This window comes from Triticum aestivum, chromosome 6A (assembly GCF_018294505.1).
Source record: "Triticum aestivum cultivar Chinese Spring chromosome 6A, IWGSC CS RefSeq v2.1, whole genome shotgun sequence".
NCBI lineage: Eukaryota > Viridiplantae > Streptophyta > Magnoliopsida > Poales > Poaceae > Triticum > Triticum aestivum.
This window is the reverse complement of record NC_057809.1, coordinates 136,607,819-136,623,093: the sequence shown is the minus strand read 5'-3', so window position 1 is coordinate 136,623,093 and position 15,275 is coordinate 136,607,819.

The window sequence follows — 15,275 nt, the reverse complement described above, 5'->3', positions numbered from 1 at the left end:
CCACCAGTAGCGCGAGAAGGAGTTTCTGAGGCATGGGGTACCGTGCCCTCGCGTCCCGCAACACCATGCTGACGAAGTCCACTGGGTGCTCAACGAGGTTGGGTGCGTTAGTGCTGGTGGCTCCCTTGGGAGACCATGGTGCCTCCTGAGGCGACGAGGCCTCCTGAGGCTGGCCATCTGGGAGAGGGGCCTCTCTCGCCTCCGGTGCACTCCTCTGTGGCGGCTGATCCTCCTCAGCCGCGGTGGTGGTTTCTGCGGGCCTTCCTTGTTGAGGTTGGTGAAGTCGACACACATGCGCTCCTTCCCTCCCTTCTTTGGCACAACGACAGGGTTGGCCAACCAATCCGGGTATCGGACCTCGCGAATGACCCCAGTGGCTTCTAATTTGCGGGTCTCTTGGACGATGAAGGCCTGCTTTTCTGCGGACTGCCGCCTTGCCTTCTCCTTCACAGGGCGCACATTGGGGCACACGTTGAGGTGATGCTCGATTACACTCCTAGGGATCCCCGCCAACTGGTCAGGATCCCAAGCGAATACCTTCTTGTTCGCGCGCAGGAACCCGACCAGGGCCTCCTCTTGCTCGGGTTCGAGGTTGGCGCCTATGGTGAAAGTGGCGTTGGTGGACCCGTCCTCATCGACAGGTATCTGCTTGGTTTTTGCCTTGTCTTGGGTGAACAACTGTTTCTTCTTGGCGGGTGCAGCCCCCTTGGGCTCGGGGGTCTCCGAGCCGGTGGGCTGTGCCGACGCCGCCGTCTTGAAGGCGAGCTTGAGCACTCGCAGCGCGTCTCCGGTGTCCCCGTGCACCGTGAGGACACCGCTGCTCCCGGGCATCTTCATGAGGTTGTACGCCGGGTGCGTTGCGGCCATGAACTGGGCCAGCGCTGGGTAGCCGAGGATGGCGTTGTAGGGGAGGCCGATGGGGGCGATGTCGAAGTCGACCAGCTCCATGCGGAAGTTGTTGTAGGTGCCGAAGGTTACTGGGAGCCTGATCTGTCCCAAGGAGCTGGATGATCCGCCCCCAACGCCTGAGAAGGGCCGGCTGAGTTGCAGCCATTCCAGGGGTATGCAGAGGAGGTTGAAGGCCTCGACCGAGAGCACGCTGAGGCCCGCACCGCCATCGATGAGAGTTCTGGTGACGGCCACCTGGCAGATGGTGGGGGTGCACAGCATGGGGAGCGCACCCGAGCAGGCCGAGTTGGAGGGGTGGTCCTCCGAGCTGAAGGTCAGGCCGGCCTTGGGCGCCTCCCGGTCCAGGAGAGCCCCCTGCCGCGTGGAAGCGGTGCTGACCCGGAGGATGAACGGCTTGACGTGGTGACTTGTAGGCGGCGCCTGCGAGCCGCCCAGGAGGGCCGCGACGACCGGGGGTGTTGGTGTAGCGTGATGGGCGGGCAAGAGGCCGCGGGGCTCTTCCCAAGAGGCCATGGAGGCTGCCGGCAGGTGGAGCAGCCATGTGCGCGGAGCGCCGGTGAGGGCCATGGGGAGCCAGTTGGCCATGACCCTATCGTCACCTCCAGCTTCGAGGTTGGCCTCCTCGTACGCTAGCAAGAAGGCCAGCGGATCAGTTGCACCACCGTAGCGTGGCGGCGTCGTTGGCTTGAACTTGTCCGGCCGCCGTGCCCATTGCAGGGTTGTGGCCAGGGCTCGGAGCCCCCTGGCCCCCGTGCTGGCGCCGGCGGCCGGAGCGAGCGACGCGCTACTCATCGCAAGGCAGGTCGTGGCGGTGGCGGAAGGGAAAACTCTGGTGCACCCCTACCTGGCGCGCCAAATGTCGGATTTCGGGTTCCGGCAGACCCTTAAGGTTCGAACACTGGCGTGCGCGCGGAGATTTCGCCTTCTACCTACCTGCACCCCTCCGCCTCGATGAGATCTGAGCTATGGAAAGAACGACACGAGAGACGCAGGGTTTATACCGGTTCGGGCCACCGTTGTGGTGTAATACCCTACTCCAGTGTGTGGTGTGGTGGATTGCCTCTTGGGCTGATGATGATGAACAATACAAGGAAGAACAGCCTCGCGAGGGTCTGTTCTTTACTGGGGGGGACGAACTGCTAGGAGGAGTTCAGTCACCCTTCTCTCTCTGATTTCGATCCGATCCCCCTTACCCTGTGGGTGGCCGGTCCTATTTATATGCAAAGGCCCTAGGCTTCTTCCCAAATATTGAGCGGAAAGGGCACCAACAATTGGCCATTTTGAAGGGGAACATCTAGTACACTTATCCTGACTAAAGTTGGTCCTCGCCTGCGCAAAGCTCTGGTGGTGACGCCATCTTGGGCTCCACGATGACCTCCGTCCTGCAGTCCTCCTGGTCTTGGTCTCGTTGCACCAAAATGGCAACCTTTTCCTGATGCCTCGGTACTCCGCGGCTGCGCTTGCCCCCTTTGCACCAAAGAGGAAAGGCGGACACTGCGCGGGCTGGCACCCGCCTGGCGCCCTTGGTCGTCATGGCTTGCGTCACGGGCTCCTCTTGAGGTACCCCGCCTTGATCTCTCCGCCTCCTCGCGAGCCAGCCTGGTGAGGCCGTGCCTGAGGAAGCTCTGCGTCGTCCGCCCCGCGAGGCTTGGCCCCTCGTGAGGGTCTTAAGTCTGTGTTGATGAAGATGGGCCATGCTGGGGGCCCCCTTTGAGCCACGCCGCAGGCCGTAGGCAGGCAAGTCTGGGGACCCCCGTTCCCAGAACGCCGACACCATAGACCAAGAAGAATGGAGTTTGGCCAGTCAACCGATTAGGAGTTGTCCTCAATCCCCAAAGTACTGATGCATGTTCATCGACCCATGCACCGGCTGCATGCTTGAGATCACGCATCAAACGAGGTTTCAGTCCTTTGAGAATCAATCCATTTGCTCTTTCAGCTTGTCCATTCGACTAGGGATGGGCGACTGAAGCATAGTTGACTCGAGTGCCTTGGGAAGCACAGATAGCTCGAAACTCATCAGAATCGAAGTTCGACCCATTGTCAGTGATGATGCTGTGCGGAACACCATATCTAAATGTTAGCTCTTTGATGAAGCTGACAGTAGTACTGGCTTCAAGACTTTTGATAGGCTTGGCTTCAATCCATTTGGTGAACTTGTCGACTGCCACGAGCACATGAGTGAAGCCGCTCCTACCAGTCCTCAGAGGCCCAATCATATCCAACCCCCAAACAGCAAAGGGCCAGACGAGTGGAATGGTCTTCAGGGCTGATGCAGGCTTGTGAGACATGTTGGAGTAAAACTGGCACCCTTCACATTTGTTGACTATTTCTTTCACCATCTCATTTGCTCACGGCCAATAAAACCTTGCTCGGTATGCTTTGGACACAATGGTCCGAGAGGACGCATGATGACCACAGGTCCTCGAGTGGATGTCGTTAAGAATCACTCGACCTTCTTCTGGTGCTATACATTTCTGGCTGACTCCAGTGACGCTTTCTCTGAACAACTGTCCTCTTATCACAGTAAAGGCTTTGGATCGACGGACGATCTATCGATCCTCTTCTTCATCCTCTAGGAGTTCCTTCCTAAGAATGTATGCGATGTATGGCATTGTCCAGTCGGGAGTTATGACAAAAACCTCCATGATCAAGTCGACCATGGCTGGGACTTCGACCTCAGTCGGATCAGTGGCACTCTTTGGTTGCGGGGGCTCTTTAGTGAAAGGATCTTCCTGAACTGAAGGTGTATGAATATGTTCCAAAAACACATTGTTGGGAATGGCTTCCCTCTTGGAACCTATCTTTGCCAAATCATTGGCTGCTTGATTTTTCAGTCGGGGTATGTGATGGAGCTCTAAACCCTCAAACTTCTTCTCTAACTTTCTCACTACATTACAATAGCCTATCATAGCTGGGATTCTGACGTCCCACTCCTTCATTACTTGATTAACCACCAAATCTGAGTCGCCATAGACCATGAGGGAACGGACGCCGAGTGAAATGCCATACACAACCCGTACAAAAGTGCCTCATATTCAGCTTCATTATTGGAGGAATCAAAATGAATCTGGAGAACATAGCTGAGTTTGTCTCCTCGGGGGGATACCAATAACAGCCCAGCACCAGAACCATTCAGCATCTTATATCCATCGAAGAACATGGTCCAATGTTCCGAGTGAATCTGAGTCGGCAGTTGCTGTTCGACCCACTCGGCGAGGAAATCAGCTATTGCCTGGGACTTGATAGCTTTCTTTGCTTCAAGCTTGATATCCAAGGGAAGGAGTTCAATCGCCCACTTTGCCACTCGACTGGTTGCATCTCTGTTGTTTAGAATTTCTAACAATGGTGCGTCACTGACGACTGTAATGGAGTGATCAGAGAAATAATGTGCAACTTTCTTCATGGTCATGTAAATACCATAGACAAGCTTCTGATAATGTGCATATCTCTGCTTCGATGGAGTCAGGACTTCAGAAATATAGTATACTGGGCACTGAACTTTATATGCTTTTCCTTCTTCTTTCCGCTCGACCGTGAGTACTGTACTAACGACTTGTCCAGTGGCTGCAATATAAAGCAGTAAAGGCTCTTTGCTAATTGGGGCAGCGAGCACCGGCTGGGTGGAAAGCAGGGCTTTGAGCTCTGCAAACGCTGCGTCAGCTTCAGGAGTCCACTCGAACTTGTTAGACTTCTTCATCAGTCGGTAAAGAGGCAATGCCTTTTCACCGACGCGAGAGATGAATCGACCCAAGGCAACCAAACAACCAGTAAGCTTCTAAACATCATGCACACGCACAGGGCGCTTCATCCGAAGTATGGCACCAACTTTCTCTGGGTTTGCGTCGATCCCTCGTTCATAAACAAGAAAACCGAGTAACTTTCTGCCAGGAACTCCGAATGTGCATTTGGACGGATTAAGCTTGATATCATACCTTCTCAGGTTGGCAAAGGTTTAAGCAAGGTTAGTCAGCAGGTCAGAACCTTTGCGTGACTTGACCACAATGTCATCCATATACGCTTCCACATTCCGACTGATTTTTTTGAGCAGGCACTTCTGAATCATCCTCACGAATGTGGCACCATCGTTCTTTGGACCGAACGGCATAGTGACATAGCAAAACACCCGAATGGAGTGATGAAAGATGTTTTAATCTCATCAAGACCATACAAACGGATCTGATGATACCCAAAATAGGCGTCTAGAAAAGACAAACGCTCACACCCCGCAGTCGAGTCGACAATCTGGTTGATACGGTGGAGAGGGAAATGATCTTTCGGGCAGGCCCGATTGATATGCTTGAAGTCAATGCACATGCGAAGTGAGTCATCCTTCTTGGGGACCATGACAACATTGGCAAGCCATTCGGAGTGGTATATCTCCCGGATGAACTCAGCTGCCAGGAGCCGAGCCACTTCCTCACCAATTGCTTTTCTCTTCTATACGGTGGACCGTCGAAGATGTTCCTTGACTGGTTTTACTTTTGGGTCGACTCTCAAATGGTGCTCAGCCAGTCCCCTGGGTACACCCGGTTGTTGGGGAACGTAGTAATTTCAAAAAAAAATCCTACGCACACGCAAGATCATGGTGATGCATAGCAACGAGAGGGGAGAGTGTGTCCACGTACCCTCGTAGACCGAAAGCGAAGCGTTAGCACAACGCGGTTGATGTAGTCGTACGTCTTCACGATCCGACCGATCAAGTACCGAACGCACGGCACCTCCGAGTTCTGCACACGTTCAACTCGATGACGTCCCTCAAACTCCGATCCAGCCGAGTGTTGAGGGAGAGTTTCGTCAGCACGACGACGTGGTGATGATGATGATGTTCTACCGCAGGGCTTCGCCTAAGCACCCCTACGATATGACCGAGGTGGATTATGGTGGAGGGGGGCACCGCACACCGCTAAAAGATCCAAGAGATCAATTGTTGTATCTATGGGGTGCCCCCCTCCTCTGTATATAAAAGAGGGGAGGAGAGGGCCGGCTAGGAGGAGGAGGCGCGCCCAAGGGGGAGTCCTACTCCCACCGGGAGTAGGACTCCTCCTTTTCCTATTTGGAGAGGGAGAGGGAAGGAAGAGGAAGGAGGGAGGAAGGAAAAGGGGGGCGGCCCCCCTCCCAATTCGAATTGAGCTTGGGGGCGCCCTCTCCCTTGCTCCTTTCCCCTCCTTTCCACTAAAGCCCATTAAGGCACATATACCTCCCGGGGGGTTCCGATAACCTCCCGGTGCTCCGGTATTATCCCGATCTCACCCGGAACCATTCCGGTGTCCAAATATAGTCGTCCAATATATTGATCTTTACGTCTCGGCCATTTAGAGACTCATCGTCATCTCCGTGATAACATCAGGGACTCCGAACTACCTTTGGTACATCAAAATATATAAACTCATAATATGACCGTCATCGAACTTTAATCGTGCGGACCCTACGGGTTCGAGAACTATGTAGACATGACCGAGACACGTCTCCGCTCAATAACCAATAGCGGAACCTGGATGCTCATATTGGTTCCTACATATTCTACGAAGATCTTTATCGGTCAAACCGCATAACAACATACGTTGTTCCCTTTGTCATCGGCATGTTACTTGCCCGAGATTCGATCGTCGGTATCTCAATACCTAGTTCAATCTCGTTACCGGCAAGTCTATTTACTCGTTCCGTAAGACATCATCCCACAACTAACTCATTAGTTGCAATGCTTGCAAGGCTTAAGTGATGTGCATTACCGAGTGGGCCCAGAGATACCTCTCCGACAATCGGAGTGACAAATCCTAATCTCGAAATACGCCAACCCAACAAGTACCTTCAGAGCCACCTATAGAGCACCTTTATAATCACCCAGTTACGTTGTGACGTTAGGTAGCACACAAAGTGTTCCTCCGGTAAACGGGAGTTGCATAATCTCATTGTGATAGGAACATGTATAAGTCATGAAGAAAGCAATAGCAACAAACTAAACGATCAAGTGCTAAGCTAATGGAATGGGTCAAGTCAATCACATCATTCTCCTAATGATGTGATCCCGTTAATCGAATGAAAACTCTTTGTCTATGGCCAGGAAACATAACCATCTTTGACTAACGAGCTAGTCAAGTAGAGGCATACTAGTGACACTCTGTTTGTCTATGTATTCACACATGTATCATGTTTCTGGTTAATACAATTCTAGCATGAATAATAAACATTTATCATGATATAAGGAAATAAATAATAACTTTATTATTGCCTCTAGGGCTTATTTCCTTCAGTCTCCCACTTGCACTAGAGTCAATAATATAGATTACACTGTAATGATTCTAACACCCATGAAGCCTTGGTGCTGATCATGTTTTGCTCGTGGAAGAGGCTTACTCAACGGATTTGCAACATTCATATCTGTATGTATCTTGCAAATCTCTATGTCTCCCACCTGGACTTGATCCCGGGTGGAGTTGAAGCGTCTCTTGATGTGCTTGGTTCTCTCGTGAAATCTGGATTCCTTTGCCAAAGCAATTGCACCAGTATTGTCACAAAAGATTTTCATTGGACCTGATGCACTAGGTATGACACCTAGAACGGATATGAACTCCTTCATCCAGACTCCTTCATTTGCTGCTTCCGAAGTAGGTATGTACTCCGCTTCACATGTAGATCCCGCTACGACGCTTTGTTTGGAACTGCACCAACTGACAGCCCCACCGTTTAATAAAAACACGTATCCGGTTTGCGATTTAGAATCGTCCGGATCAGTGTCAAAGCTTGCATCGACATAACCATTTACAACGAGTTCTTTGTCACCTCCATAAATGAGAAACATATCCTTCATCCTTTTCAGGTATTTCAGGATGTTCTTGACCGCTGTCCAGTGATCCACTCCTGGATTACTTTGGTACCTCCCTACTAAACTAATAGCAAGGAACACATCAGGTCTAGTACACAGCATTGCATACATGATAAAGCCTATGGCTGAAGCATAGGGACCATCTTTCATTTTCTCTCTATCTTCTGCAGTGGTCGGGCATTGAGTCTTACTCAACTTCACACCTTGTAACACAAGCAAGAACCCTTTCTTTCCTTGATCCATTTTGAACTTCTTCAAAACTTTGTCAAGGTATGTGCTTTGTGAAAGTCCAATTAAGCGTCTGGATCTATCTCTATAGATCTTGATGCCCAATATATAAGCAGCTTCACCGAGGTCTTTCATTGAAAAACTCTTATTCAAATATCCTTTTATGCTATCCAGAAATTCTATATCACTTCCAATCAACAATATGTCATCCACATATAATACCAGAAATGCTATAGAGCTCCCACTCACTTTCTTGTAAATACAGGCTTCTCCAAAAGTCTGTATAAAACCATAAGCTTTGATCACACTATCAAAACGTTTATTCCAACTCCGAGAGGCTTGCACCAGTCCGTAAATGGATCGCTGGAGCTTGCACACTTTGTTAGCTCCCTTTGGATCCACAAAACCTTCCGGTTGCATCATATACAACTCTTCTTCCAGAAATCCATTTAGGAATGTAGTTTTGACATCCATTTGCCAAATTTCATAATCATAAAATGCAGCAATTGCTAACATGATTCGGACAGACTTAAGCATCGCTACGGGTGAGAAAGTCTCATCGTAGTCAATCCCTTGAACTTGTCGAAAACCTTTTGCAACAAGTCGAGTGTCGGTGTCAAAACTGGCGGATCTCGAATAGGGGGTCCTGAACTATGCGTCTAGGATCGATGGTAACAGGAGGTAGGGGACACGATGTTTACCCAGGTTCGGGCCCTCTTGATGGAGGTAATACCCTACGTCCTGCTTGATTGATATTGATGATATGAGTATTACAAGAGTTGATCTACCACGAGATCGTAGAGGCTAAAACCCTAGAAGCTAGCCTATGGTATGATTGTTGTATATCTATCGACTAGCCTGGCCTCGGTTTATATAATGCACCAGAGGCCTAGGATAAAAAGAGTCCTAGCCGAATACGCCGGTGGGGAGGAGTCCTTGTCTTGACCACCAAGTCTTGTGGAATCTTCCATGTATGCGGCAGCTATCCGAACTGGCCCATGAGTATACGGCCATGGGGGTCCTCGGCCCAATCCAACAGATCGGGAGATGACGTGGTGAGTACCCCCTAGTCCAGGACACCGTCAGTAGCCCCATGAACCGGTCTTCAAGTTAGAGACGCTCCTCGATTCTTCCGAACTGTTCTTCATCTTCGGTTGTCGGTCTTGGAAACTTGTTCAACAAATCTTCCCATCTTCGATCTTGAGGATCGCCGAAATGCATTCGACGAGTTTACACGTCGGGTATCCGAGGAGCCCCTTTAAGTTTCCGGCCTTTATCAATGTCTTGTTATTTTTATGCCACACCTCGGGTTTGAAGTTGTTCCCGGGAGGCAGTGTCCTCTTGCGTCCGAGCTCTAACGCCGGGCTGCATTCGAGGTATCTTTTGCAGCCGAGCACCAATGTCGGACTTCTTCCGAGCTCCAACGCCGAAATGTATCCGAGCTCCAACGCCGAAATATATCCGAGCTCCAACGCCGGACTGTGTCCAAGCTCCAATGCCGAAATATATCCGACCTCCAACGCCGGACTATGTCCAAGCTCCAACGCCGGACTATATCCAAGGTGTCATATCACCTTGGTTCAGAAAGGTTGAAGTAGTTTAGCCGAGCTTAATGCTGGAAATGCCCTCTATGGAGCCAGCCACTAGCGCCCGAGCTTTATGCTGGACTGCTTCTGAGGTGGTGCACCACCCCGACCATGGGTCGATTTTTGTCAATATTTTTATTGGTGCAATTTATTCTCTGCCGAGATATATAGCCAGTAGCCCTCAAGGTGTGTATCGGTCTAAAACCTGAGATGCACCTAAAGGATGACGTAAGACCGCTGATCCCAGTAGCCGCTGAGACTCAGGTTGATTTGTAAAATCGGCCTGAGGATCAAGTCCTAGCTCGGCAGAATACTTCGGGACAAAAAGCGATGTGCAGAGTCCTCGGGACTCAGGTTGGGTGCGGCTGACCAACCTGAGGATCATAATCTCCTTGAAAACTATATTGCACTTAAATTTTCTGCAATGGATTGCCAATGCAGTAGCCCCCGAGACACTGGTCGGGTGGCAACACCAGATTAGGGGATCGATGTGCCCCTTTAATATTTGTAAATAATAAGCTCGAAGCCCAGTAGCCCCCGAGCCTTAATGCGGGCACGGGTGGCCGAATTAAGGATCGATATCCATAGTAAAATCACAAATTATGTGTAATGACTCTATGTATCCAAGTACTTTACGTCATTAATGCTCGGATCCGCATTGTACAAAACTTTGTTGACCGACCATTGGCTTCCACCTGCTCGGCCAGTAGCCGAGGAGTGTTTGCCCTACTTTATAAAGCCTTTATGAGGACAAAGATTTATGACAAACAAGGCAATCTGGTCATACAGTTTTATAAACAAAGGTACGCGGAGAGATATGTTATATTACTGTTTAACATAAGAAATTTCTTCCAAAGAAAATAGTCCCACTATCGGTTCCTTTCTTTGGGTTGTCATGCTAAGCATGATCATGAAACCCCAGCTCTAATATTAAAAGCAAAATATTGAGGATTTAGTTTGGGAGGCCAGTTACTAGCCCTCGGTAGTGTTCGGCGACAGTCGAGGTCAAGCCGTAAACACTTCGGCCAATGTTATGAATGGCCCATCATTTAACACAGTCATCGGATAGCTGACCAGTTTACACTTATTTGTGACAGTCAGTTTTTGGCTTTCTCCACTGAGGTGCTTAACCATGCGAGCTGGAAGCACAATCGCAGTGGTTCTCCCTTTGCACATCAAGCCGAACAAAGCGGAATGTAGGAGGCAAGCGCAGGAGCCGGGCAACCCAACTATTGACCGAAGACACAATTCGAAACCGATGCATATATAGCAATATCCGAGAATGTTTTTCCCGAATCTATAAAGGTGTCCGGCATTGCACTGTGAGACTTGTGCTGGAAACATACAAATAGTTTAAAAGTGCCAAAAATCTTGGAAAACCAAAAAATGTCAGTAAAAACATAACGTCCGAACGAGATCAAGTGTTCGGTGCCAATCCGAAAATTGGAAGAAAAAGGAAAAATTGTGCTTCTGTCGTGTTTTGACAACGACCAAGAAGAAAACACATTTACAGCTCATATATAAATTTTAAGAGCCTCCAAGTGACTTGGGTAAGAATTTTACGTATAATGATTGTATGTACTTTGTGTTCACCCGAACTTTAAACGCGTCTTAACCGACCGTCGGCTTCTCCCTCTTCGGCCAAGGGCCGAAAAGTGTCATGTACTCCGCATGTCGAGAGTATCAACGGTGTTTCCGATGACCAGGCAATCAGGCCATAAGGCTGTAACAGACAAAGCGCGCTCAGGGAACTTATGTTATATTACTAACGAAGTGTAAGAAGCATCTTCGAAGAAAATAGTACCCCCACCTACCTTTCTTCAATGCTCATTATTACTATGAGACTTGTGCAATAGATTTTTTGTACTCATGAGTTCCGTTGTGTGCCGACCATAATTGAAAACAATAAGAGCGCTAGCTTTCGGCTTCACCTAGTCTGAGGTCCGGCTCGGATGACCCGATCGTGACAATCGCAGAGGTGCTCCCTTTACTCCCTAGCCGAACAATCGGGAACGTAGGGGTAAGCACAGGAGCCAGGCAACCCAGCTTGCAAATCGCTTAAGTCAACATGGTGCATATTGTGGCGTAATACACGAACAAGGAACGAAGCCGTACAAGTATAATCGTATGCAAGAAGAAAAGCTTCATAAAGGAAGCCCCCAAGTAAACGGGTATTTGAATTTGTGTGTCACAAACAAAGTTTGGACAAGGATATTTTTTACAAGCGACTTTTTTCCAAAAAAAGTATAATGCTTGGTCGAACCGAACACAAGTTAAAAATTTAAAACTTCGAGCATGAAGGCAACTTAGCTGGTTAATGTGTTCGGTATTGACGACGCGATCTGAGCTTGATGTGGGACAACGTTCCATCCCCCAAGCCGGTCCCGAGGTGGCGGAGCAAAGAGCTTGGCACTCCGAAGTGGTGACATAGCACAGTCAATGCAGGCCGGTAGAGTGATGCCGAAGTCCCCGGCATGGGGTAATGTAGTGTTGACGAATCCCCCCGTCCAACCGAGGTGACGCCAAAGGATATAGTCCGGCTGGATCATTTTCCTGTGCACAAAAAATAGTGCAAACCGAAGATAATAGTAATAATAATAATAAAAAATCGTTGCATAATAAATAACTTATGCAAAGTGAGTAATAAAAGAAATATGGCCTGGTGCCAAAGTCAATGCCGATGCAGGGCGTCGGCGTGATGCGGTAAAGGCGTGGCAAAGCCTGAATTCATAGGTCGGTCCAAGTTCCGGATGCGGCGTTCGTCGGACTATGTACGGAAACTGACCGAACCACCATGCGATCGTCGTTAATGCGGCCACCATTTGATAGACCTGCGTACATATGATGGACAACCAGAGTAATAATTCGTTGGAAAAAATGAACCCAAACAAACAAAAGATATTAGGATTAATAGCACCTGGTTTATTTGTTGTAGCAATTTGAAGAAAGGTGATTCCCAAAATTGGGACTCGATCCGCACACCCATTGCCTGATGGGCGATAAAGCGATGGCACGGCGATGCTGGCAAAGGTTGGCTCGCCGAGACAAAGCCCTCGGTCCAGCTAATGTGACGGAGCTGGTTGGCTAGTGACGCCGAAGTCTCTGGAGTAGGTTCATGAAGAGATGGTGAAGCCCCCGGTCCAGCCGAGATATCGAATCCTCGATGTCAGCCGATGAGTCGAAGTAGGTCGGCGTGATGGACGCCAGCTTGAAGAAGCAATAGTGCAGCCCTGCTCCGTGTAATCTGTGGGGGCAGCGATGTTGGTGATGATTTATCCTTCGTGATGCCGGACTCTTGTTCAGCTTCCCGAGATGATGATCCGAAGAAGTTGAGCTCGGCTCAACAAAGTGATGATGTGTCTAGCGCAGGTCGGCAGCCTTGGAGCAATATTGTCGGACTGGTTTGACACCAGCATGATAATGAAGATGACCTCAGGTGAGGCTTAAAAATTTACAGGCACGTGTTTAAAAACAACGCACAATACCCTAGAAGAGAATTCATCTAAAAAGGTTGTCCAATATCACGTTCATAAAGAAACATGAATTCGGGTCGGATCCGTATTTGCGAAGAAAACGGATCCGAAAATTGGTCCACTCATCGGAAGGTTCCCAGAGTTTGAACCGTCGGATCGAGCTGAAATTTGGAGGGGTGATATATATGGGAATTCCGCAGTAGATGAACGGTTGGATCTTCCAAAGGACCTCCGAGCTGGGCTCTGGAGACCACGCCCTAAACTCGTCCAGATTCCCGTCCAGATTTGACAGGGCTCCGGTATATCGTAGATTGTCGGAGATTCCTCCATCGGAACTCAACGAAATTTTGCATGGCTGTTGTAGACGTAATTCCGCACTATTCCACCAAAGCAATCGTCAAACCGACGCTCGAGGAGGTGGTGACGGCGAATACAAATTCACTGTCCATAAAAACAGCACGGCCGCCCGAGGGCAATGTTGACGTTGAGCCCTCGAGCTCCATGGATGACTCCTCTATGATCATGATAGAGATCGGAGTTGATGTTGAAAAAAGGCCCCCGCCCGAACATGATGATCGGAGATGGAGCACGGTCCTCGGTCGAGCCAAGGTGACCAGTCGAGCCGGCGACGAAGATGCCGGCGTCGCAGTTGACCTACGTGCGAGCCATTTATCCTTTTGCCGATCACACAGCAGAACTCTCAATAAAAGCACCAATGTCGGTGTCAAAACCGGCGGATCTCGGATAGGGGGTCCCGAACTATGCGTCTAGGATCGATGGTAACAGGAGGCACGGGACACGATGTTTACCCAGGTTCGGGCCCTCTTGATGGAGGTAATACCCTACGTCCTGCTTGATTGATATTGATGATATGAGTATTACATGAGTTGATCTACCACGAGATCGTAGAGGCTAAAACCCTAGAAGCTAGCCTATGGTATGATTGTTGTATATTTATCGACTAGCCTAGCCTCGGTTTATATAATGCACCAGAGGCCTAGGATAACAAGAGTCCTAGCCGAATACGCCGGTGGGGAGGAGTCCTTGTCTTGACCACCAAGTCTTGTGGAATCTTCCACGTATGTAGCAGCTGTCCGAACTGGCCCATGAGTATACAACCATGGGGGTCCTCGGCCCAACCCAACAAATCGGGAGATGACGTGGTGAGTACCCCCTAGTCCAGGACACCGTCATCGAGCTTTATAGACAGTAACATTACCGCCAGCGTCAGTCTTCTTCTTGAAGATCCATTTGTTTTCAATGGCTTGCCGATCAACGGGCAAGTCAACCAAAGTCCGTACTTTGTTCTCATACATGGATCCCATCTCGGATTTCATGGCCTCAAGCCATTTTGGGGAATCTGGGCTCACCATCGCTTCTTCATAGTTCGTAGGTTCGTCAAGGTCTAGTAACATAACCTCCAGAACAGGATTACCGTACCACTCTAGTGCGGATCTCACTCTGGTTGACCTACGAGGTTCAGTAACAACTTGATCTGAAGTTTCATGATCATCATTATTAACTTCCTCACTAATTGGTGTAGGTGTCACAGGAACCGGTTTCTGTGATGAACTACTTTCCAATAAGGGAGCAGGTACAGTTACCTCATCAAGTTCTACTTTCCTCCCACTCACTTCTTTCGAGAGAAACACCTTCTCTAGAAAGATTCCAAATTTAGCAAGAAAACTCTTGCCTTCGGATTTGTGATAGAAGGTGTACCCAACAGTCTCTTTTGGGTATCCTATAAAGACACATTTCTCCGATTTGGGTTCGAGCTTATCAGGTTGAAGCTTTTTCACATAAGCATCGCAGCCCCAAACTTTAAGAAACGACAACTTTGGTTTCTTGCCAAACCATAGTTCATAAGGCGTCGTCTCAACGGATTTTGATGGTGCCCTATTTAACGTGAATGCAGCTGTCTCTAGAGCATAACCCCAAAATGATAGCGGTAAATCAGTAAGAGACATCATAGATCGCACCATATCTAGTAAAGTATGATTACGACGTTCGGACACACCATTACACTGTGGTGTTTCGGGTGGCGTGAGTTGCGAAAATATTGCGCATTGTTTCAAATGAAGACCAAACTCGTAACTCAAATATTCTCCTCCACGGTCAGATCGTAGAAACTTTATTTTCTTGTTACGATGATTTTCAACTTCACTCTGAAATTCTTTGAACTTTTCAAATGTTTGAGACTTATGTTTCATTAAGTAGATATACCCATATCTGCTTAAATCATCTGTGAAGGTG